At 44.9% G+C, this 23,674-nt stretch overlaps 1 protein-coding gene and 1 pseudogene across 5 annotated transcripts in view; one reads left to right on the top strand and one right to left on the bottom strand.

Moving 5' to 3' along the window:
- Positions 1-14,340, bottom strand: part of LOC105472647 (dual specificity tyrosine phosphorylation regulated kinase 1A) — a 150,227-nt gene extending 135,887 nt beyond the window's left edge. For 4 of the 5 annotated variants that reach the window (XM_011726077.3, XM_011726074.3, XM_011726076.3 and 1 more), the window contains exon 1: positions 12,869-13,006. The gene's annotated coding sequence lies outside the window, so the exon portion shown is untranslated. Of the gene's footprint in view, positions 1-12,868; positions 13,007-14,321 lie in introns of those variants that run through there. The other variant, XM_011726075.2, reaches the window with a different exon arrangement.
- A 6,523-nt stretch (positions 14,341-20,863) lies between these two features.
- LOC105472649 (aldo-keto reductase family 1 member B1 pseudogene) lies at positions 20,864-23,054 on the top strand (annotated as a pseudogene).
- The last annotated feature ends 620 nt before the right edge of the window (positions 23,055-23,674 follow it).

The following is a 23,674-nucleotide window of genomic DNA, read 5'->3' as shown; positions in this document are numbered from 1 at the left end:
TTAGGCCATTCTCCTGCCTCAGCCTCCCGAGTAGCTGAGACTACAGGCGCCCGCCACCTCGCCCGGCTAGTTTTTTGTATTTTTTAGTAGAGACGGGGTTTCACCGTGTTAGCCAAGATGGTCTCGATCTCCTGACCTCGTGATCCGCCCGTCTCAGCCTCCCAAAGTGCTGGGATTACAGGCTTGAGCCACCGCGCCCGGCCAAAAACAATCTTTTATACCACAGAAGCAATGTCTCTTAACAACGAACATTTGATGTAATAAAGATAAACTAAAAAACGCCACTGTGATAACAGTTGCTCTTTTCAAGGGAAAATAACCAAATCAGAATAAATTTTTCAACAGACAGTATTTGTCTTAAAGACTAGAGTCCTATTTCTATCCAAACTTTTAAGTCAAAATTAACTGTCCAAAGGACTCTAAAATGAAACAAAAGTTTTTTGACCTTCAAAAGACAACACCAAAAATTATTCCATTTTATAGACTCTATGTTCGCTTTAAGGAAAATTTAACTGATGTCTATTCTAGACTAAGTCCTTAGGCCTACTCAAGAACTCTTAAAGATTCTCCCAGCCAGAACATAACATCAATGACAGCGAGGACAGGAGTGGCCTTTGTTTCAGCACTGATTCCCAGGTCCCAGGTTCTATATTTGGCACCAGCAGCTGCTCAAGAAATAGTTAAATCACTCTACAAGATAAATGCTTTTTAAATAACCATCTTCCAATTAGGACACATGTAAAAATAAACAGAATAATGAGATTTTTTTCAGGCAAATACTAAGTCGCTCAGAAAAAATGAAATTGCTCACATGCTCAGTACTTCTACTTTTCCAAACCATGAATTATGATACAACCTTTTCCTTACAGATTCAAGGCTTCAAACATTGCCTTCTCCCACTGCCCCAATTTTTAGATCATATTTAATGGTGCTGCAAATTATTTCCACCTGTTCCTAATGTAAGGTCTGAACTACAGTAATAATTCTATCTTCAGTTCCTCAACAGCTCCTTCAAGTCCTCAGTAGGCCATATTCTCCATGTCCCCCTAAACCAATCACTGCATTCCTAGAACCTTTTACTATACTGCCAACAAAGCTTAACACTCTTTTTCCTATCTCCAAAAACTTGGCCATACTGCTGTTTGAATCCAGAATTACTCACTTTGGTCTGTTGGAAATTAAAGTATAATTAAGAATATTTTTAAGGTTTTCCCATCTGTCTTCTACTTTTCACCTCTTCGTATTCCCTCATGCCTTTACATCTAGAATGGTCGTGACTTTCAAACCCTCCTTCTTACAGTGTCACCTCCCCCTAACCCACAGATCTGTCCTAATCCCTGCTGAAAAACCTTCAATCGCCCCAAATTCAAATTCTTCATAATATTTAAGACTCAACACCACTCTCATGTCCACAAGTGTCCCCTTCACTTCCTGAGCATACCAAACTCACTCTCCCTCCCTCTCTCCCTCATCTGATGTCCGAGGCATATGACTCTGTCATTCTTCAAAGTCACCATCATTTTCCACCACCACTGGTTGCCCACATGACTTCCTCCAGTAGACTGTCAAGTCCCCAGGTTCCACCATAGAAAGCCTATCCACTCTTCAAGATGAAGACTCAGTCCCATCTCCTCTACAATGCACACTCGAATCCCCATAATTGTCTTACTTCCTGTACTCTTCTAGTTCTCCACATGTCAACCCTCTAACTGTTAACAGCCATGGTCTTATCTGTGTTCAAGTTTTCCTGTATTCACACACCTATCTCAACATTAAAAGCAGATGTAACCAAATCTTATTCACTTTTGTAATCAAAAGTTTCTACCACGACTCATATCTCATAGAGAAGACGTGCAAATATTTACTCAATTGAAGAACAAAAGCCCCCTTTTCTATAGGCATTTACAATTTATCAAAACATCAGTTATTCAATCAACAGAGTAAAGAAATAAAGGGAACCCAGAAAATACTTTTTTTTTTTTTTTTTTTTAGATGGAGTTTCGCTCTTGCTGCCTAGGCTGGAGTGCAATGGCGTGATCTCTGGCTTAACGCCACTTCCACCGCCCGGGTTCAAGTGATTCTCCTGCCTCAGCCTCCCGAGTAGCTGGGATTACAGGCATATGCCACCACACCCAGCTGATTCTGTATTTTTAGTAGAGACGGGGTTTCTCCATGTCGGTCACAGTGGTCTCGAACTCCCGACCTCAGGTGATCCGTCCCCCCGGCCTCCCAAAGTGCTGGGATTACAGGCGTGAGCCACCGCGCCTGGCCCCAGAAAATATTTTAACTATAGCATATATCTGATGAAAAGTGAATTATTTTGTTATTTAAAATAAAAATCTTATAGTACAACTTAAGGTGTTCAAACTCAGTCATAATTAAAGAAATGCAAATCCAAACAACTAGACATCATTATTCACCTATTACATTCACAAAAATCTAAGATAACAACAGTGTTGGTGAGATTTTAGAAACTATACAGTCTCAGACACTGCTGGTGAAAGCATAAACTACTGTTACTTTCTGGAAGATAATATGACAATACATATTCAAATATGCATATACCTGGTGAACCAGCCACTTTCCTTATAAACAGACATCCTATGGCCAATACTCACAGAACACAACTATATATGCAAGAAAGTACATACTAGCATTGTTTAAAAGAGCAAAAATATGAACTAAAATGTCCTTTAATGCAGTCTGACTAAACAGAGGGACATCCATAAAACAGAATACTTTTCGACCATTAAAACCAAAAGGGGTTGGGCACAGTGGCTCACACCTGCACTGTGAGAGGACAAGATGGGAGGATCACTGAGGCCAGGAGTTCAAGACCGGCCCAGGCAACATAGCAAGACTATGTCTCCACAAAAAATTTAAAAATTAGCTAGGCGTGGTGGTGCATACCTATAATCTCAGCTACTCAGGAGGCTAAGGTGAGAGGATTGCTTGAACCCAGGAGGTCAAGGCTGCAGTGAACTATGATCATGCCACTGCACTTCAGCCTCAGCAACAGTGAGACCCCGTCCCAAATTAAAAAAATGGGAGCTCTGTGAGCTAACAAGGAAAGATTTCTAAGACAGGTCTAGTAAAAAAAAAAAAATTGCTGGCTGGGCGCGGAGGCTCACACCTGTAATCCCAGCAATTTGGGAGGCTGAGGTGGGTGGATCACGAGGTCAGGAGATAGAGACCATCCTAACATGGTGAAACCCCATCTCTACTAAAAATATGAAAAATTAGCCAGGCATGGTGGCAGGCGCCTGTAGTCCCAGCTACTTGGGAGGCTGAGGCAGGAGAATGGCGTGAACCCAGGAGGCGGAGCCTGCAATGAGCCAAGATCATGCCACTGCATTCCAGCCTGAGCGACAGAGCGAGACTCTATCTCAAAAACTAAATAAATAAATAAATAGCAAGCTTAAGATGCAAAACTGTGTGTTTAGTATGTATGATCCCATTTGGTTTGGGTTTTAAGTATACAGACACTGTGTACCTACACACATACACATACACATACACACACACCTAATGTCTACACACTTAAAAATAATGGGATCATAGTTTTCTAACACAATACGTATTACAAGTATAACATATATAATTGTGTGTATACACATGCATACATTTCTGATAGGAAAAACTGAACAGTTATTATTACAGAACATGAGAAGGGGGAAATGATCTGCTATCATTCCACAGAGCTTGTTTTTTTAAACTATATACTACTTGTAGATCTCTTTAAAAACTAGAATATCCCAGATGATCAGAACTGTACCTTATACGTTTGATAAGATTGCTAAAATAGGGGCCCTAACAAATAAGACAGTAAGAAAACAGGGACACTTCCTCTAGTCCAACAGTTAATCAAGCGCAGTGGGTCCTAGGCAGATTTACCCACGGTGCCATTACCAACACTCTCAGTGATAGGAAGCCATCGAAGTCAGCTAACACTACCAACCTCTGGCCACCAGAGAATCCTCACATGAACCTTCCCATGACCATACCACAAGGAGACATTTCTTAAACATACTCTTAATTTTTTTTTTTTTTTTTTTTTGAGACGGAGTCTCGCTCTGTCGCCCAGAGGAGTGCAATGGCACAATCTCAGCTCACTGCAAGCTCCACCTCCAGGGTTCAAACAATTATCCTGCCTCCGCCTCCCGAGTAGCTGGGACTACAGGCGCCCACCACTGCACCTGGCTAATTTTTGTATCTGTAGTAGAGATAGGATTTCACCATATTAGCCAGGTTGGTCTCAAACTCCTGACCTCGTGATTCACCCGCCTCGGATTCCCAAAGTGGTGGGATTACAGGCATGAGCCACTGCACCTGGCCTAAACATCCCCTTCATTTTTCTCAGTAAAAGGCACACGTACCGTGTTCTTGCCTCCTTTCCAAAACATTCTTAGTGCAGGCAGGCATCATTCTGATTTCTGGACTGACACCTGCACTAAGCGGCTTATCTCCTCTTTGACCACCCCCAGTGGAACTCCCCCCAGCATTCAGACTCCTTCTCTCCGCCACACCGTTCTGTGGTTCTTCAGTTCATTTCCTCGTCTGCTTGTGGGGCCTGTAGTTTCAGGTTTATAGGCGTACAGGAATAGGGAGGCTTGGCAGGCCAAAAGGCAACTTTTGGGTGCAAAAACAGGCATGCCTGTTCCAAATTAGGACTATAGGTTTTCAGGCTAGATCTAATAATAATAACTGATAAAAATAAAGTGTTAACCTCATACGAGGTAAAGAATATTCCTCCAGGGAGTGGGCATGGTGGCTCACACCTACAATCTCAACACTTCAGGAGGTCAACATCAGGAGTTGGAGACCAGCCAGGCCAATATAGTGAAACCCCATCTCTACTAAAAATACAAAAAATTAGTCGGGCATGATGGGCAGGCACCTGTAATTCCAGCTACTCAGGAGGCTGAGACAGGAGAATTGCTGGAACCTGGAAGGCGGAGGTTGCAGTGAGCCAAAATCACGCCATTGCACTCCAGCCTGGGTGACAAGAGTGAAACTCCATCTCAAAAAAAAAAAAAAAAAATTCCTCTAGGAATATTCTAATTTTAAAGTTTTAAATTAGGGAATCCAGATTTTACCTTAATCTAATGAAATGAATTCCAACAGCGAAAATTACAAGCAACCTAAAAGGAAAGTAGTAATTTGAGGACAAGAACTACCTTTGTTCCTTCTAATCATGTCAAGTAAGTAGCTTCCTATACATCTATTCTAATGCTGTATATGCACTGCCCACAATAGTGCTGATACTAACAAAACCTTATTTAAAACCTTCAGCTTCTCACCTTTAAATATTCACTTCACCTTAAAATATTCATTATTTTTCCATAGGGCAAAAAGGACAACTGGGCCAACCATTCACTAGACATGAGCTCCCACATTAAAAGCCACATACTTAAGATGATAACTATCCCTATAAAATCCCACTGCACTCTGTACACCTTGTCCTTTATTCCCTCTTCTGTAGAAAGAGCAAAGAACCAAGAGTCAGGAAAAACAACGCTAGTCCCACGCCTGCTTATTCTGAGGCACTGAGCTTCTCTGCACCCATCTCCTTCTCTAATATGTGAGAGATGAACTGTAGTGGTGTTTCTCAAAATGTTCCTACTGCATCAGGATCACCTGGAGTCCGTAAGAAAGCAGATTTCAGCGGGGCCCAGAGGCTCACGCCTGTAATCCCAGCACTTTGGGAGGCCAAGGCGGGCGGATCACGAGGTCAGGAAATTGAGACCATCCTGGCTAACATGGTGAAACCCCGTCTCTACTGAAAATACAAAAAAATTAGCCGGGCCTGGTGGCGGGTACCTGTAGTCCCAGCTCCTCTGGAGGCTGAGGCAGGAGAATGGCGTGAACCCAGGAGGTGGAGCTAGCAGTGAGCGGAGATTGCACCACTGCACTCCAGCCTGGGTGACAGAGCAACACTCTGTCTCAAAAAAAAAAAAAAACAAAAAATAAAAAAAGAAAACAGAAAGCAGATTCCAGAGCATCACTCCAAACCTACAGAAAGAGAGGCATCTGAGCTTGGAAATCTCTTAACTTTGACAAGTTCTCCAGAAGACTGTTTGGGAACTATTAGTTTTCCCAAGTCTGTACTAGAGCTAATAATACTGTATAGTTTAAAGGAATCTTAGATATTTCTCTTTTTCAAACCCACAGGAATTAAAGAGGAAAATAATAGACAGTAAGTGTATGTTTAAGTATCTCTGCTATCATCCTTCTTGCAGTGTTCAGTGACTCAAAACTTTATGACATCCTGACAACACGCAAGTGTTACTGTAGCACTGTTTGCTGAGGGTATGAGCAGGAAGACATACAGTTGGTCCAGTAGACTATTAACACTAAATACAAATATTGTTTACATGATACAAGCACAACAATCAAGAACCATGTTTCCATCAGAAAATAAAGCATCGGTAAAATAATTGTTATTAGACGCAAAATCCCTTCACTACTAAAAGTATAGCTACATTTTTCTAATCTGATCACTTATGTGTATTTTGCGTAATGGTCTATTTGAATTCACATAACATAGTTTAAAAGATTAATGATTAATGATTAATTGATTAATACAGAAACGTATTAACTAGTGCAATCCATTGTATTTTCAAAGTCTACTTCTGGAAGTTTCTCACAAAACATCTGAAAGTGTGACAGGCAATGTTTAATCATCCCCCATTCTCCCCTTCTTCAGGAGACACAAATTTTCAGCCAAATAGCCACCTATCAAAGACCAATATCCCACACTCCTTTGTGTTTAAACATGGCCACATGACTAAGTTATGACCAACAGGGTATGAACAAAAGTCATGTATGCAACTACCAGGTTTGTCTTTAAAGGGATGGAATGTGCCTTCCCAAAATCCTATTCCTGGACTCTGGATGTAGTGGGAAGCTGCCTTGTACTATGAAGAAAATGGTATCTCCTTAAGCACAGGAAAGCAACAAGACAGAAGGAACCAAGCTCCCTCATATCATGGTGTCACCATATGAGCCTTAGATAATTTATACTGTTGTTTTATGAAGGAAAAATAAACTTCTCGTTTAAGCCCCTGTATTTAATCAGAAACAGGCCCATCTACATTCTAACTAGTACATGTAAGAAAGCTTAAATTTATCCTATTAAATATTAGCTACCAACCAACTCAGCAAAGCTAAAATTCTATACTTTAAGTCACAATAGAGCTTCCTACTGAATAACCCCACTACTGAGATTATTACTACTGTGCCATTTTATATTTATATGGCATTTTACACTTTTAGCACTTCATTACAGTATCTCATTTCACATTCTCAAAATCCTGGGCAGGGCAGCCAGTGCTGTCTATATCTGGCATACAGGATACTGAAGCGAGGAGAAGCTGTTTTGCCCAAGATGACAGGGCTAAGGAGTGGTCGTCAGAAAGTATTCAGCATACAGGCTCCACGTTCCGTCACTCCACGAATCTAAACTCCCTAAGTGCCAGGCACTGGAGTTACAGCCATGATCAGGAAAGACTTATTCCTGTCCAAATGAACTTTAAAATGTAATGGAGAGGGAGAAGCTGAAATTAAATGAACAATTATATATAAGAACATATATAAATAATTATACTTGCAGTAAGGGTTGCAAAAGAAAAACAAATGGTTCTGCTTGGCCACAAAAAGAATGCATGGCTAAGGAAGCTTACCTGGACTGGGGTTTAGGGAAGGCCTCTCAGAAGAAAATATTTATACCAGAATCACAGAATGAGTATGAAAAGATGAGACGAAAAGGAGGAGAGAGAAATCCATGAAGAAATGTACATGCATTATCTCAATTCTCAATTTTCACAAGATTCCTATGCTAATTACTATCAACCTCATTTTACAGATGAGGAAACTGATGTTTGGTGAAATCACTGTGCCTAAAGTCACACAGTCAACAGAACCTATTGAGAATCAGATCAGCCAGACTCTGGAGCCTCTGTTCACGGTTTCATGGGCAGGGGATCTTTCCACAGTATCAAGCTGCCTCAACTGCTGTCTATAACTGGATAGCGAGCAGACAGATAGATGTCACAAGGTTTTTTTTGGTTTTTTTTTTTTTGGTTTTTTGAGACAGTGCCCGCTCTGTCACCTAGGCTGGAGTGCAGTGGCACAATCTCAGCTTACGGCAACCTCCACCTCCCAGGCTCAAGTGATGACCTCCCACCTCAGCCTCCTGGACTACAGGCCGCAATAACACGCCTGGCTTTTTTTTTTTTTTTTTTTTTTTTTTTTTTTTTTTTTGAGACAGGGTTTCACCATGTTGCCCAGGCTGGTCTCGAACTCCTGGCCTCAAGTGATTCGCCCACCCCGGCCTCCTAAAGTGCTGAGATTACAGGCGTGAGCCACCATGACTGGCCTCCAGCATCTTTTTACCCAAATACATGGATGCCAAGATGCAAGCCTTAACCATACATGTCCGTAACATTTTATGCACATGCAAAAGCTTTTGTGAAAAACCCAGAAGACGCATAGCTCTGGTAGAAGAACCAACTGCCAAGATGCCAAAATGGCTCTATAGTATCAAATAATATAGATAATACAGAAAAGCTTTTTATGAACGCTTTTTTAAAAATTAAAAAATCAAATCTTGTCATTGGAAATTTTATACACTCAGAAAAATTAGGGAGTTATTTAATGAACAGGGATGTTATTTAAAATAGAGCTGATGCTGAAAGCCAGTTTCACTCCATGATAAGCCAGTTCACTGGGCTCCCCCCACCCCCAAAAAATCAATTAAAACAAACTTTTCTAACATGGGGAGATAAAACAAGGATATTCACTGACAAGAACAAAGACACATTTTAAGCTATTACTCACTGTATATCAGATATGAGCATCTGCCCCAAACCAAAAAAAAAAGTATGTAACTTGTCAAAACTTAAGTTTTAACAGTAATACAAACTTTTAAATATCTCTTTCTAGAAGAGAAGGAAAGATACATAGCTCTGTTAGAAAAAACAATTGCCAAGACACCAAAATGGTTCTGCATTAGCAAAACATATGCGCAGGAGAAACCACACCACTTCAGGTGTTCAATAGAGGGTATTATCTCCAATAAACAATTCTCACTCGTTTTAGTACTCTGGTAGTAGGATTCCAAAGCAAAAGCTTAACTTTTTAAACACCTAGCTGGCTTATACAATGCAATATTTCCAAATCATTTTGTTTTCATATACAAAAAAAAAAAAAAAATCAAACTAATGCTGCTTGTAGCCAGAACATTAAGAAATAAAATCTGTCTTCAATTACCCAGTATGAACCTTCAATTATTATTTTAGTCACATGAGGTCTACATTTCACTTTCACTCTATGGTAAACTTTACAACTCTAGCTTAACGCTGTAGCACTGACATAAAGCAAGATTTCAAAAAGCTATCTTCATTTGGGAGCATAATTTGCTGATTTTTCGAAGTAATTAAACACAAATTTTAACTCTCCAAACTTTTTAATCCAAAGTTGAACAAGCTTTGGGTTATAAATTACCACTTCTCTAACCATCAGAAAATTGCCCAACAGTCAAGATACCATCTGGTAAAAAGTATTTTAAAAGGCGAAACCACTATATATACATAAGATGCTATTATACTGTCACGTAATTCACTTTCACAGGGCAAACTGTTAGTATCAAGTTTCAGGAAACATAACTAATAGTTTCATGTAACATCTTTACTTAAAATAGAAAATAGACGAACATATATGGAAGTAAAATCACCAAAACACTCAACAGAAAGTAAGGATTCTTAGTTCAGTTAAATAACTGCTTATGATTACTACAAAATAAGATTAATACAATTTTGCAGATGAGGAACTAAGTTCTTGATAAAGACTTTCTGGAAGTTTTTGGGTTTTGCTGGGTTTAGGTAAGTTTTTTCTTGGAGAGGGGTGAAACTGTTTCCTGTATGTGTATAGGAAATGTGAAAGCCCTCTGAAATACGAGGAAAGTTAATGCCAAAGCAAAGACAAACTGGCACACACCTAATCACAAATACCAAGAAAGTCACAAGTGAAGTCCACTCTTATTCTAATCTTGTGTTTAGTGGCATATATAAGGCAATTCCCTTCTCGCCTATAGTACAGTTAATTCTATCCACATTTTCTTCTGGTAACTAGATACCTGTCAACCATAAACAGACACACGAAAACACCCCAGGCAGTCTAAATTTCTAAGCTATTTCTTTAAAAAAAAAAATGGTTTTCAAGTGAAAACCAAGATTCAATCCAAATTAACACTTTGTGTAGTTACAAAACAAAATGCATGCCAAAGGTCACTGTATACCATGTTTATAACAAGGTATCTTGAATTTTCCTTTTGCAGATAAACATTCATAGCACTCTAAAAACCTAAAGTAAATTACTTAAATACATTGTTGCAGTTACCTAGGCCTCTCCACCTCCATATCTTTAAGTCATAAACAGTAACTCTCCATAATAGTAACTCTCCATAAATAACACCGAGGAGCAAACATCAGACAATATTTTAGAGGGGAAAAAAACTTTTAACAAATGGCCGTTTTTACTGTCCACATTCCCTAACAAGACATTGCACTAATATGGAATGTTTTACATTATCTTAAATGTTAGTGCCTCTAAAAAAACTGGACTTATTTTTAAATCTCTTGTACACAATAATGCGTTAAGTTTCTAATAGGTTCCACCAAAATATCGTTAAAAGGTTTAACAGATGATCCTACACTTAGATCTCAAATTCCTAACAATAACAAAAGATCTCACTAGGTCATCCGGTCCATTTCTCATCCCTACCAATAATTACCATTCATTCAAGTCTATTCCTTCAAACCTTTCTTCAACACCCACCAGGTAAAAAGGAGTGTGCCTTCGTGGTGCAAACACAAGGGGTGATCCGTCCTCCTTTAATGATCTCTGAGGTCTTGAGGTAAAAATGAAATGTTTACAACTAGTCTTACAAGAGAACTAGGTGTAGACATTGACAGGAGTCAACTTTCTAGCATGGTTTGAAGTCTTAAATAAATTTGGACAGCTACCATAAACACCACTGCTATACCAGGGAAAATCCTCCAAAAGTACTGGGATACTTGAAGTATACGTAAAAAATCTTAACTACAATCAAGTAAGCTTTTTTCATAACCAGTTGCTTTGAAATGATCTTCTGCAGTTTAAAACCTTAGCACATGAAACTTTAGTTCTAGTCTCACATTTTTAAAAGTCTACTTGAAAACCACATTCTCCTAAAGTAACTGATCAAGATACGAGAAATTTAAGAAAACAAAAACTAAAGGTAATTCCACTGAATTATTAAAACACCTCAAAATCAAAATGCTAAATATATTAACTTTGGACACAAAATATAAAGGGGTCACAGAGGCTCTTAAGCAAAGAATAAAATAACTAAAAATAACTTCACACAAAACTTTCTTAAGACTCATCAATACTCAGAAGATGATTTTAATCAAAATTAAGTTTGAAGTACAAAACACACCAAGGAGTATTTTTTAATTCCTTTCATTCAAAAATTGACTACATAGTTTTCTTGGGGGGAAAAAAAGGACGGAAAAGTTTCATTAAGAGGGCTCATTACCATTACTTTACCTTTCGGCCTCGGCAAGCCACAAAGGTTATTAATTCCATGCTAAAAACCATACGGGGACACAATCTCTAGGTTAGAACCCTGAGTCATTACACACGAATCACTCCAAAATTTGCCAGTATTTATAATAATAAGTTACACCCTAGTGATTCACAAGTCCAGACTGGCTACAGCTTCCCGGCTCCTGGAGTCCCAGCTGTATTACCTCAGACCAGTCAGTGCCCCTTCTCCAGGCTCAGTCTCCTCATCTGTAAAATGGGAACAGTTCCTACCGGCTGGGCAAGCTGGTCGCTCCACGGAAAACCCTGAGAACAGCGCCTGGCACTTGTGAAAACCATATTCTAAGGCGTATTTTCTAACAATTTGGGAGGAATTCAAGAACCAAATGGTGCTGGCATTCCTGCGCTGCGCCTAGATTACGGGATTCGTGTCACCTAGGGTTGGGCTAAAGGCACAGGCAAGGAACCGAAGTCACTGACTCACTAATTTTACCATTTTTAACTATTTCAGATTAGGGAGGAGCCTTTCGCCAAGAGCTGAACTGCTCAGCAGCTTCAGTGGCTCCGAAGCGAGAGTGGGTTTGTGCCTATAAATAGACTCGTGAAGTTTTGTGGCGATACACAGGTATCCATTCTAATTCACCTCTCCTCAGCCACCAACTCCCCCGGCTGCCGGGCAGGTCATCCCTCCACCCCGAGCCGCCGGGGACACCCGCGCTCCCCGCCCAACATCGGAGACCAGTGAGTGCCCCTCGCTCAGGCGCGGACCCCCAGGGCCGCCGAGGCAGCGGCTCCCGACCTTCCCCGGCGCCCGGCCCGGCCCCGCCGTCCTCGCCCAGCCGGCCCCATTTTCTTAACCCGTGCATTGTCCTTGCGAAGCACCCCGGCGGTTCCCACACTGGTGGGGACCGAGAGGAGGGACGAGGGAGGAGCTGGGGGAAGAAGATGAGGAGGAAGAGGAGGAGGAAGACAACCTCCACCCCTTCGCTCGGGCGGCCAGTGAAGGTCTGGCGCTGTCTACGGCCCCCCAGGCCCCGGCTCCCGGGAGGCCGCGGCCCCCGCTCCCACCCTCCGCAACTTTCCCTCCGCTCGCGCCCGCCGCTCCTTTGGGACCGGGCCTGAGGCTCCCTCCCCCGGCGGCCGGCCCAGGGCCCGCGGCGCCTCCTCCTAAAATGGCAGGTCCCTCCCTCCGCCCGGCCGGCCTCGGCTCGGGCCCGGCTGCGGGCCGCCGGGGTAGCCGAGCGCCGAGCCGGGCGGGGCCGCGGCCGGGCCGGACACTCACCGGGACGATGGCGGGGCGCTCGCGCCGCTTCCTCCGGTGAGTCTCAGCCTCGGGCTCCCGCGCCGCGCTCCCGCTCCCGCCGCGGCCTCCGCAGCCAGCGCCGCCCCGGCCGCCTCTCTCCGCCCCCGGCGCTCCGGCTCCTGGCCGCGCCGCAGCCTGCTCAGTCTCTCCTCGGCTCGCGGTTCCAGCGGCGCCCGGGGCCGGGGAGGCGACAGCCCCCTCCCCGGCAAATACCGCAGTCCCCGGGCCCCGATTCCCGGCGGCGGGGCCGCGCGGCCCGGCCCGGCACAGAGGGCGGCGGCGGCGAGGCCGGGCGCCGAGCGGCGGCTGCTGCCGGCGGCTTCTTCCCGAGGAGGATTTTGTAAATCTCACAAAATGGCGCGCGCTCCGAACCTGCGCAGCGAGAAGCGCCGGGGCCCGGGCGGCGGCGGCGGCTCCTCCGCCAGGAGAGCCCGAACCGCCCGCCCCCGAGTCCCCGCACAGACAGACAGACACTCGCACACACCCGCACACTCGCGCGCACACTCGCCCTCGCACACGCTCCCTCGCACACACTCGCACTCACACCGGTCCCGCCCGCTCGCCGGCGGCGGCAGCGGCACCAACAGCAGCAGCAGGAACAGCAGCAGCAGAAGCGGCGGCGGCGGCGCCCGCACCCCCCGCTCGGGGTGTCCGCTCTCTGAGCCCGACCTGGGCCGCGATCAGCAGCAGCGACGGCAGCAGTCTCCCCGGATACCCCCGCCGCGGTTGCCGCCGCCACCCCCGCCTCACTCCAATGGGGCTTTTTATTATTATTCGGGCGGGAAGCGAAAGGGTTTAAAAAAAAACCAACCAACAAAATGGCGACGGACCGACCCGGTCGCTATAGCAACTGTCAATCAAAACGCAAAACCCCGGCTGACGTGCTGACGTCCTCCTCCCGCCCCCCGGCCCCGATCCGGCGGGCGGGGCCTGTTGCTCAGGTAACGGCAGATTCCGTTCCCTCCTTTCCGTCTCCCCCTTCGTCCCCAGCCAACCACCCAACCCCCTCAGGTCACGTGAAGGATAAATTCGGAGCTCGGGCCCGCTACGAGTGTCAGAGGAGGGCGCGTGATTCGCCCGGGGGAGGGGAGAGGAGGGGGACGGCTAGGCCGAGAGAGGGTAGGGACTGGGGAAGGGGGGGCGAGGCGGCGGCCAGGCCTGTGCGCGAGCGCCCGCCGCCTCCCGGCCGCCTCGCCCCGCCCCGCGCCCGCGCCGACTGCGGCCCGGGGAGCGCGCGCGGCCTCCCGCGCCGCCGCCCCCGCAGCCCTAGCGCCCCGCGCTTCCGCGTTGGCGCCCGCAGCCCCGCCCGCGCCGGGGGGAGGGGAGGGCTGCCCCGGGCGGGGGCGGGGGAGGGGGAGGGTCGGGGCGCCGCGGCTTTCGGGCAGGGACCCGGGAAGCCCACCCCGTACGCCCGGGCCTGGAGGGCTCTCACCGCGGTCCGGACGCCGCGCTCGCCTTTCTCCCCGGGAAGCGCGCCGGCCGCGGCCGGCCGCGCGTGGAGCCGGTTCTTCGAAGGGCTCGCGGGCCTCCTCGCCGGAAAATGCCGGCGGAGGCCGCGGTGGGGGCGGGGAGGAGCCGCCGCCGGGCCCCAGACATCGCAGGAATTCCGGACGCTGAGCCGGGCCCCGGCGGCCCTGAGGCTGGCACCCGGCTCCGGTCGGGCCGCTCGGGTTTTGTGGCGCCCGAGACCAGCGTTGGGAAATTAGGCTGGAGCCATCATGAAAACTTTTTCAGGCTGTGCACGCTCGCCCGTCCCTGCCCATCTGCTTCCAACCCCTCCCCACCTTTCTGGGCGCAGCCTGCCTGCTCCATCGGAATGCCCCTTAGATAAATCCCCTTGTGCTGTTACTGTGTCCTTGACGTCCAGCTCCCTGGTTTTCTTTTCTGTGCAGCTCCTCGGTTTCCAGCGTCTTAATTTGCCTACTTGTCCTTAACCATCAAAACTCTTTATTAATATCCTGGCTTTCGCTGATTTTTATTCTGTCTACCCCTTCTGCCTGCCTATGTATTGCTGGGTGAGCTCCTGAGGCTTGAAAACCCAAGTATGCCATGCTGGCTGCGTTGTAACCGGCATAGAACCACCAGCTAAAAATTGTATTTTGTACCAGCTCTAATGGCATTTAATAAATGTATAGCTTTAAAAAGTGTGTGTGTGTACTATTTTACAGCAGAGTCACTAATTGATTTCTAAGCTTGATTTTGCCTCCTTGTGATAGTGTTCATAACCAATTTTTTTCATAAACCTCACAAATATAGTAGCAACAGATAAAATTTTATAAACGATATTAGGTGTAAAAAACTAGCAGTAAATACCGCTGTGTATGCTACATGACTCAAAGACACCTGCTTTAAATGATTTCCAGCAAAAATGTCCTTGCTACAGTTACTAGGACATTGATATACTAAGGTAACCATTCAGATTAGCACAGACTGAAAGAAATCCGACTAAACCGAAAATAAATTGGTCAAAAAGTAATTACTAAGGTAGCCATTCAGATTAGCACAGACTTGGAAAGAAACCTGACTAAACCGAAAATAAATTGGTCAAAAAGTAATCGGGCAAATAGCTTGCTTTCAGACTGATCTCCATAATATAAAAAAAAAGTTGCCGTAACGGGCAAAAGTTCTTTCGGATTATTGTTTCAAAATTGCCCTGCTAATGTGATTAAAGTCCACGGTCAACTTAATTGTTTTGAAGAAAGAGGAAGTGGCCCAGAGCGCCCCTTATTCAGAGGAGAGGTCGCTACCTGGTTCCTCCCAAGCTCAAACTTCCACCTATACAACCAACTCCTTCCTCTCTGCTCCCGGGTCTCTCCTTCCTGCCCCCACCCCATCCCACCCCGTTAACCAAGCTTTCGCTTCTATCAGAGCACGTCAGCATTTGCAACCTTCAGTACTAAATTAAATTTGACTCAAAGTTTTATTCCTGGTAATGGAAGAAACTTGCGTAGTTAATCTTCTTAGGTAACCGGAACAGAATATGACAGTGTCTCAAGATATGTGTCCTTGTCTTCAGTTCAAATCAACCCAGAAGATCATCGGAGTAGGGCAGAATCTTGAGATTAGAAACGTGTGGGAATAGAAGGCATCGCTGGTCTTCGTATCTAGAAATCTGCACCCCCTTTTTCCCCAGTGTGACAGCCTTGGACAACATTGGTCAGTGAATGTCATATCCAGGTTGGAATGCTATAAAATGGTTTTACACAGGCTTCGCCTAAAAACGTAACCTGTAAATTACAGCTGGCTCCAAACAAGTGACCACATGTAGGCCGGAAGGACTCTGGTACAGATGCCAGCTGACCTGGTTCACAGATGAAATCCCTGTCATCCAAGAATCTCCCCATTAGATTCACTTACAGGTGTATTTATTCATAGACTTTTCACCTTGAAAAGCAAAGGCCCTCAGCTTATAGGTGGTAACAGCCTCCACTTATCCAGCACGTTCTAGAGTATCTCTAATCCTCACAGCAACATTGCATCCCCACTATAGGGATGAGAAAACAAGTCCTGAATAATTACATGACTTTTCTCAAGGCAGTCACCACTCACTAGTAAGTGGTGAAGCCAGGATTCAAACACAGGTATAATTGCAAAGCCCATGTTCTTTCCAACACACCAAGATGATTCAAGATTACGTGGAGGTAGAGTCTTCACAGAGGATATCGAGTTGGGTCTCTAGAGTGAACCCTAATCCAAAATGACTGCTGTCCTTATGAAAAGGAGAAATTTGGGCCGGTTGCAGTGGCTCAAGCCTGTAATCCCAGCACTTTGGGAGGCCGAGACGGGCGGATCACGAGTTCAGGAGATCGAGACCATCCGGGCTAACACGGTGAAACTCCGTCTCTACTAAAAAAATACAAAAAACTAGCCGGGCGAGGTGGCGGGCGCCTGTAGTCCCAGCTACTTGGAGGCTGAGGCAGGAGAATGGCATGAACCCGGGAGGTGGAGCTTGCAGTGAGCTGAGATCCGGCCACTGCACTCCAGCCCGGGTGACAGAGCAAGACTCCGTCTCCAAAAAAAAGGGAGAAATTTGGACGGAGACAAACACATATGAAGACAACGTGAAGACACCAGGAGAAGGTGGCCATCTACAAACCACCGCGCACCTGAGGCTACCAGAAGCTGACAAAGAAGCATGGAACAGATTCTGTCTTACGGCCATGAGAGGAAACCAACCCTGCCAACACCTTGATTTTGGATTTCTGACCTCCAGAACTACAAGACAATACATTTCTGTTGTTTAAGCCACCTAGTTGTTGGTACTTTATAGTGGCACTAAAGGAAACTAACACACAGATGCATGCCAAGATGGTGGTTTCTTTTGGTTGGTTTCACATTCGTTAGTGACCACTCTTGGTGATGCACTATTCGAAGCCTATAAGTCCAGTAGTTGGAATCTCGCTGAGAGTTATAACCCAAATAAATATTCCAAGGACAAACAAACAAACCAATATGCCTATCACTGCCCCTCATGCCAAGTGAGAAGGTGAACAATTTGCATTTGGTTCCTGGACAGTGGCATGGCCTGGCATCTGACATCCCCCTACTGTTCTTAAAGACTTCTGGGTAAAGGTCTTCACTTGCTGCCCTTGTACAAACTTTATTGTTTGTTCTTTGTTTTTTTTGTTGTTGTTGTTGTTGTTGTTTTTGGAGATAGGGTCTCACTCCATTGCCCAGGCTGGAGTGCAGTGGCATGATTACAGTTCACTGCAGCCTCCACCTCCCAGGCTCAAGCGATCCTCCCCACCTCAGCCTCCCGAGTAGCCAGGACTATAAGCGCATGCCACCACGCCTGGGTAACTTTTCGTATTTTTTTGTAGAGATGAGGTTTTGCTATGTTGCCCAGGGTGGTTTCAAATTCCTAGACTCAAGCCATCCTCCCACCTCAGCCTCCCAAAGTGCTGGCATAACGGGTATGAGCCACCATGCTTGGCCAAGGAGTTAATTCTTAATTATTTGCACCTAAGGTCCAAAAGCAAAATGTAGCAGTCACGTACAGTCATTACAGACTATTTTACAATATGAAAAACAATGAAGAGGTAATGATTACTCATAGATATCACCCAGAAAGAAAAAAAAAAAAGTATTGGTATTTTCATATTAGCATATGTCCTTCCAGACTTTCTTAGGGAGACATGAGCACACTCACCTACATACAACACTGCAGATACATTTTGTTTCGTTTTTACTTACGATTATGCTATGAGCACATTTTAGTGTTAATCAACTGAAATTTAGATAATCATTTTAACAGCTACTAGTATTCCATCAGTTGAATAGGCCATAATTTGTTTAACTGCTCCTCTGTTTTTTAAGGAAGTTTTTCCTTTTTGTTGTTGTTGTTGTTGCTACAGATAAAGTTGCATAAACATGGCCTACATCCATTTTACACACCTGTCCAATTATTTCCTTCAGATAAAAGTATGCATCCTTAAAAAGCTTTTGATTCGTGTTACCAAAATATTCCTCAGAAGTAATTCCAACAATTTGCACTCCTAAAAGTAATATGAGACAATGGCTTTCTCCTACACCCTACCACACCTTCTTATTTTTATTTGCATTTATTTGGACATTTTGTGACTTTTAAAAAATATGTTTGTTGTGTATTTGTGCCCTGCCTATGTATATCTATCTGATGCCTGTTTGGGAAGGCAGAGAGAAGTGTTTGGAGGTTTTGGTTTTTGGTTTGTGAAGTTTTTTTAATTTTAATTTTTTTTTTTTTTTTCTTCACTCTGTGGCCCAGGCTGGAGTGCAGTGGCGCGATCTCGGCTCTCTGCAACCTCGGCCTCCCAGGTTCAAGCGATTCTCCCGCCTCAGCCTCCCGAGTAGCTGGGACTACAGGCGCACACCACCATGCCTGGCTAATTGTTGTATTTTTAGTAGAGATGGGGTTTCACCATGTTGGCCAGGATGGTCTCGATTTCTTGACCTCAAGATCTGCCTGCCTCAGTCTCCCAAACTGCTGGGATTACAGGCATGTGCCATCGCGCCCAGCCTTTTTTTTTTTTTTTTTTTCCAATTGATTTCTTTTTTGAGATTGTACTGCAAAAAGAAACAGGAAGAAAAAAAAAAGAAAAATGGAAGGCCATGGGCTGCTGTTAGATTGATACATGTATGTCACCCCAGTCAGTGTATCTGTGGCCATCTTCATTCTCCTAGCCATCTCCCAAGTAGGGCTAGCCCGACTCCTTTCTTGCTCTCACTGTCCTTCCCCTTCTTCTTTTTTTTTTTTTTTGAGACAGAGTTTTGCTCTTTTTGCCCAGGCTGGACTGCAGTGGTGCGATCTAGGCTCATTGCAACCTCCACCTCCTAGGTTCAAGTGATTCTCCTGCCTCAGCCTCCCAAGTAGCTGCGGTTACAAGCATGTGCCACTACGCCTGGCTAGTTTTGTACTTTTATAAAAACGGGGTTTCACCATGTTGGCAAGGCTGGTCTGAAACTCCTGACCTCAGGTGATCCACCCACCTCGGCCTCCCAAAGTGCGGGTATTACAGGCATGAGCCACGGTGCCTGGACTCCTTCCTCCTCTTAACCAGGCACCTGCAACCAGGGACTCTCTCCCAGAATCTTAAGGTTACAAAGTTGTTTATGTCAAGATGTGGTTCTCATGGTGCCATTAAAAAAGAGAGAAAGAGAGAAGACAATATTCATTGCCTTCCTTATCATGTAAGCATGTTTACCAATATTACTTTATGAATTGCCATTAACATTTTCTTTCCTTGTGACATTAAGATAAAGCTTAAATAGTAAATATGTAGTTATTAAAGTGTGTATTCCACAGTTTCAGAAAATCTTGAAATCTTATTTTGCGGCTGGGCATGGTTCACGCCTGTAATCCCAGCACTTTCGGAGGCCGAGGTGGCCTGATTGCTTGAGGTCAGGAGTTTGAGACCAGCCTGGCCAACATGGTGAAACCCTGTCTCTAATAAAAATACAAAAATTAGCCAGGTGTCGTGGTAGGTGCCTGTAGTCCCAGCTACTCTAGAGGCTGAGGCAAGAGAATTGCTTGAACCCAGGAGGCAGAAGTTGCAGTGAACCAACATGGATGGTGCCACTGCACTCCAGCCTGGGCAACAAAGTGAGACTCCGTCTCAAAAAAAAAAAAAAAAAAATCGTATTTTGCAACATTTTGGCAAGACTTGAAAAGAAATCCACTTTTATGTATTGATTCATATGTATATAATAGCTTCCGCATTGGCTCATTAGCTCAACAGTTCTTGAGAGTTTTGGCTTATTTTCTTGGCTTTTTAATCTAAGTATGTAGTGAACATCTTCTAATATTTCTATAGTATTTATTGATCTGCACACTTACTGCTACCATTTTCAACATTTTTCCTATTTTTGTTTCAATTCAATGCAAAATATGTTTATAACTGTTATAGCATTAGTACTATTTTGTTATATTGTATTTCCATGTCTGTTTCTAAACTAGAAGTGCTTTTAGGGCAAGGCTCCTGTATTTTCATCTTTGTATCACAAGCACCATATCTGGCATATTATAAATACTGTTTGATTTGGTTTGGTTTGGTTAGGATTGGAGGTGATTTCTTGTTGTTGTTGTTTGGTTGGTTTTTGGTTTTTGACTTTTTTGAGACAAGATCTTAACCTGTTGCCCAGGCTGGAATACTGTAGCACAATCATGGCTTACTGAAGCCTTGACGTCCTGGGCTCAAGCAATCCTTCCACCTCAGGCTCCCAAGTACCTAGGACTACAGGTATGCCTCACCATGTCCAGCTGATTTTTTTTATTAAAAAAAATTTTTTTGTAGAGACAGGATCTGGATATGTTGCCCAGGGTGATCTCAAACTCCTGGCCTTAAGTGATGCCCCCATCTTAGCCCCCTGAAGTGCTGGGATTACAGGTATGAGCCACTGTGTCTCACCTGTTTTGTATTTATAAATGAATGATGAGCTTCTGCTATTTTTTTTTTCTCTATTTTCCTGCATTCTATTCCACCTACCACAGAACTTTAGGGGACACAGTTCAGTGATTTGTATAGAAGTGGGAAATGTTTGTTTTGTTTTGTTTTTTTTCCCTCAACGTAAGGTGGATGGAATTTCCCCAGTACCAAAGGAAAGATTGTTGTAGTCAGCTAAGCTAGAAAAAGAAAGTTCCACTGAAGAGATACATTAATGTTAGTGATTACCATGTAGCTAGCTAAAGCTATTACAGCAGTATTTCTCAAACCAAAGTGTCCTTGCACAGTTGCCAGCTCACTCAGGTAACACCCAGTTTGAGAAACTACAGATTTGGCCATTCTCATTGAGCAGAGGTCTAGACAGGACCTCCGCGTGGCTGAGTCTATTAACTTCTATGTCCCAAATGCAGTCTTTGCAGCATAAGGTTAGGGACAGATAGCAAAACATCCATTTATGAAGGACAGCAAACGTACCTGTTCACTCCCATCTCCTGATTTGCTTCCAAACTTTTAAAAGCAAAAATCCATTTTTATATTTCCTTTTTAAATAGATAACATAAAAAGCATAAAGAAGAAGACAGATGGTTTCGGGAGGGGGTCTGGGAAGCGCAGTGGCCATGGTCAGCCAACCTGTGCTTAACGACGGCGCCAAGATGCCCAAGTGTCCAAGATGCCAAGACGGCGCCAAGTGTCTGGGGCTAGACACCTGGAAGCCCCCTCCAGGCCAGGTGACTGAGGCTGTAAGGGTGACGATCGACATTGGGTATCACTGCATTGACTGCACCCCCGTGTACCAGAACGAGAATGCGTTGGTGGGGGTGGGCATGCAGGAGCAGCTCAGGGAGCAGGTGGTAAACTTGAGGAGCTCTGCGTCATTCGCAAGCTGTGGTGCACGACCCGTGGGAAGGGCCTGGGGAGAGAAGCCTGCCAGAAGACACTCAGCTACCGGAAGCTGGACTGCCTGGACCTCCACCTCGTTCACTGTCCCACCGGCTTTAAGCCCGGGAAGGGATTTTTCCTGTTGGATGAGTCAGGCAACATGGTCCCAGTGACACCAACATTGTGGACACAGGGGCGGCCATGGAAGAGCTAGTGGATGAAGAGCTGATGAAAGCTATTGGCATCTCCAGCTTCAACCATCTCCAGGTCAAAAGGATCTTAAACAAACCTGGCTTCAAGTGTAAGCCGTACCTAACTAGGTCACCCGTACCTAACTCAGGAGAAGTTAACCCAGTACTGCCAATCCAGAGGCAGCATGGCGACTGCCCATAGCCCCCTTGGCTCTCCTAGCAGGCCCTGGGCCAAGCCTGAGGACCCTTCCCTGCTGAGGATCCCAGGACCGAGGCGATCACAGCCAAGCACAATAAAACTGCAGCCCAGGTTCTGATCCGGTTCTCCATGCAGAGGAACTTGGTGGTGATCCCCAAGTCTGTGACACTGGAACACATTGCTGAGAACTTTGAGGTCTTTGACTTTGAATGAGCATCCAGGATATGACCACCTTGAATGGCTACAACGGAACTGGAAGGGTGTGCGCCTTGAGCTGTGCCTCCCACAAGGATCACCCCTTCCATGAAAAGTGTTGAAGCTGTGGGTGCCTGCTCATCCCCAAGCGACCTACACCTGTTTTTCTTGCCTCATTTTTCTTGCAAGTGTAACATGGCCTGGGTCCCTCAGCAGTAGGACAGCAACCTGTAGATGGACCAGTGAAGCTTTGTCTAGCTTAGGCTGGATCTGAAGAGCAGCATCAGTAGAGTAGAAGTCTCTTCCAGTTTGCTTTGCCCTTCTCAACCTGAATAACCTTTTCTGACCAAGGAGAAGCAAAATCTACACGCTCTAAATAGTGTCATTAACAGTTGAGTTTTAACTTCTTGGAGCTGGTAATCCTTTTGGCAAGACTTCTCTTTGCCTCAAAAAGTGCTTCCGTGAACTTGAAAAAAAAAAAAAGAATAAAACCAAAGGATCCACTAATCCTATTTTTCGTATAATGACTGTTTATTTTCTTTTTCTTTCTTTTTTATTGAGACAAGGTTTTGCTCTGTCACCCAGGCTGGAGTGCAGTGGTATGATCATAACTCACTGCAGCCTCTAACTCCTGGGTTTAAGCAATCCTCCCACCTCAGCCTCTCAAGTAGCTGGGACCACAGGCATGCATGACCCCCAGCTAATTTTTTAAATTTTTGGTAGAGATGGGGGTCTCCCCATGTTGCCCAGGCTGGTCTCAAACTCCTAGGCTCAAGCTGTCCTCCCACCTCAGCCTCCCAAAGTGTTGAAATTACAGGCATGAGGCACCACACCTGGCCATGACCATTTGTTTTCTTATTGATTGATTGATTGATTGATTGAGACAGAGTCTCGCTCTATCTCCCAGGCTGGAACAGTGGCATGATCTCGGCTCACTGCAACCTCCGTCTCCCAGGTTCCAGCAATTCTTCTGCCTCAGCCTCCCAAGTAGCTGGGATTACAGGCATGCACCACTACCTCCAGCTAAGTTTTGTATTATTAATAGAGATGAGGTTTCACCATGTTGGCCAGACTGGTCTTGAACTCCTGACCTCAAGTGATCCACCCACCTCGGCTTCCCAAAGCGTTGGGATTACAGGTGTGAGCCACTGTGCCTGGCCTGTTTATTTTCAAGACAAGAAAATCAAGTGTGTGGTTGAAACATCCAAACAGAACAGAAAAGAGTAAAATGAACAGTCCAAGCCTCCCACCAGCCTCCCTGACTCCTTTGTCCTTCACCCTGTTCCTCAAGGCTTCATGGGACTCTACAGTTGGGTATCACATCACTGCCCACTGAAAAGCTTAAAAGACTTTAAGTTTTTGTTTTGGGGATAACATTCTTACATGTTAGTTTGGTGCCGAA

This window comes from Macaca nemestrina, chromosome 4, assembly GCF_043159975.1.
Source record: "Macaca nemestrina isolate mMacNem1 chromosome 4, mMacNem.hap1, whole genome shotgun sequence".
NCBI classification, from domain to species: Eukaryota; Metazoa; Chordata; class Mammalia; order Primates; family Cercopithecidae; genus Macaca; species Macaca nemestrina.
Note: the sequence above shows the minus strand (reverse complement) of the source record. Positions and strands in the feature narration are given on the sequence as shown.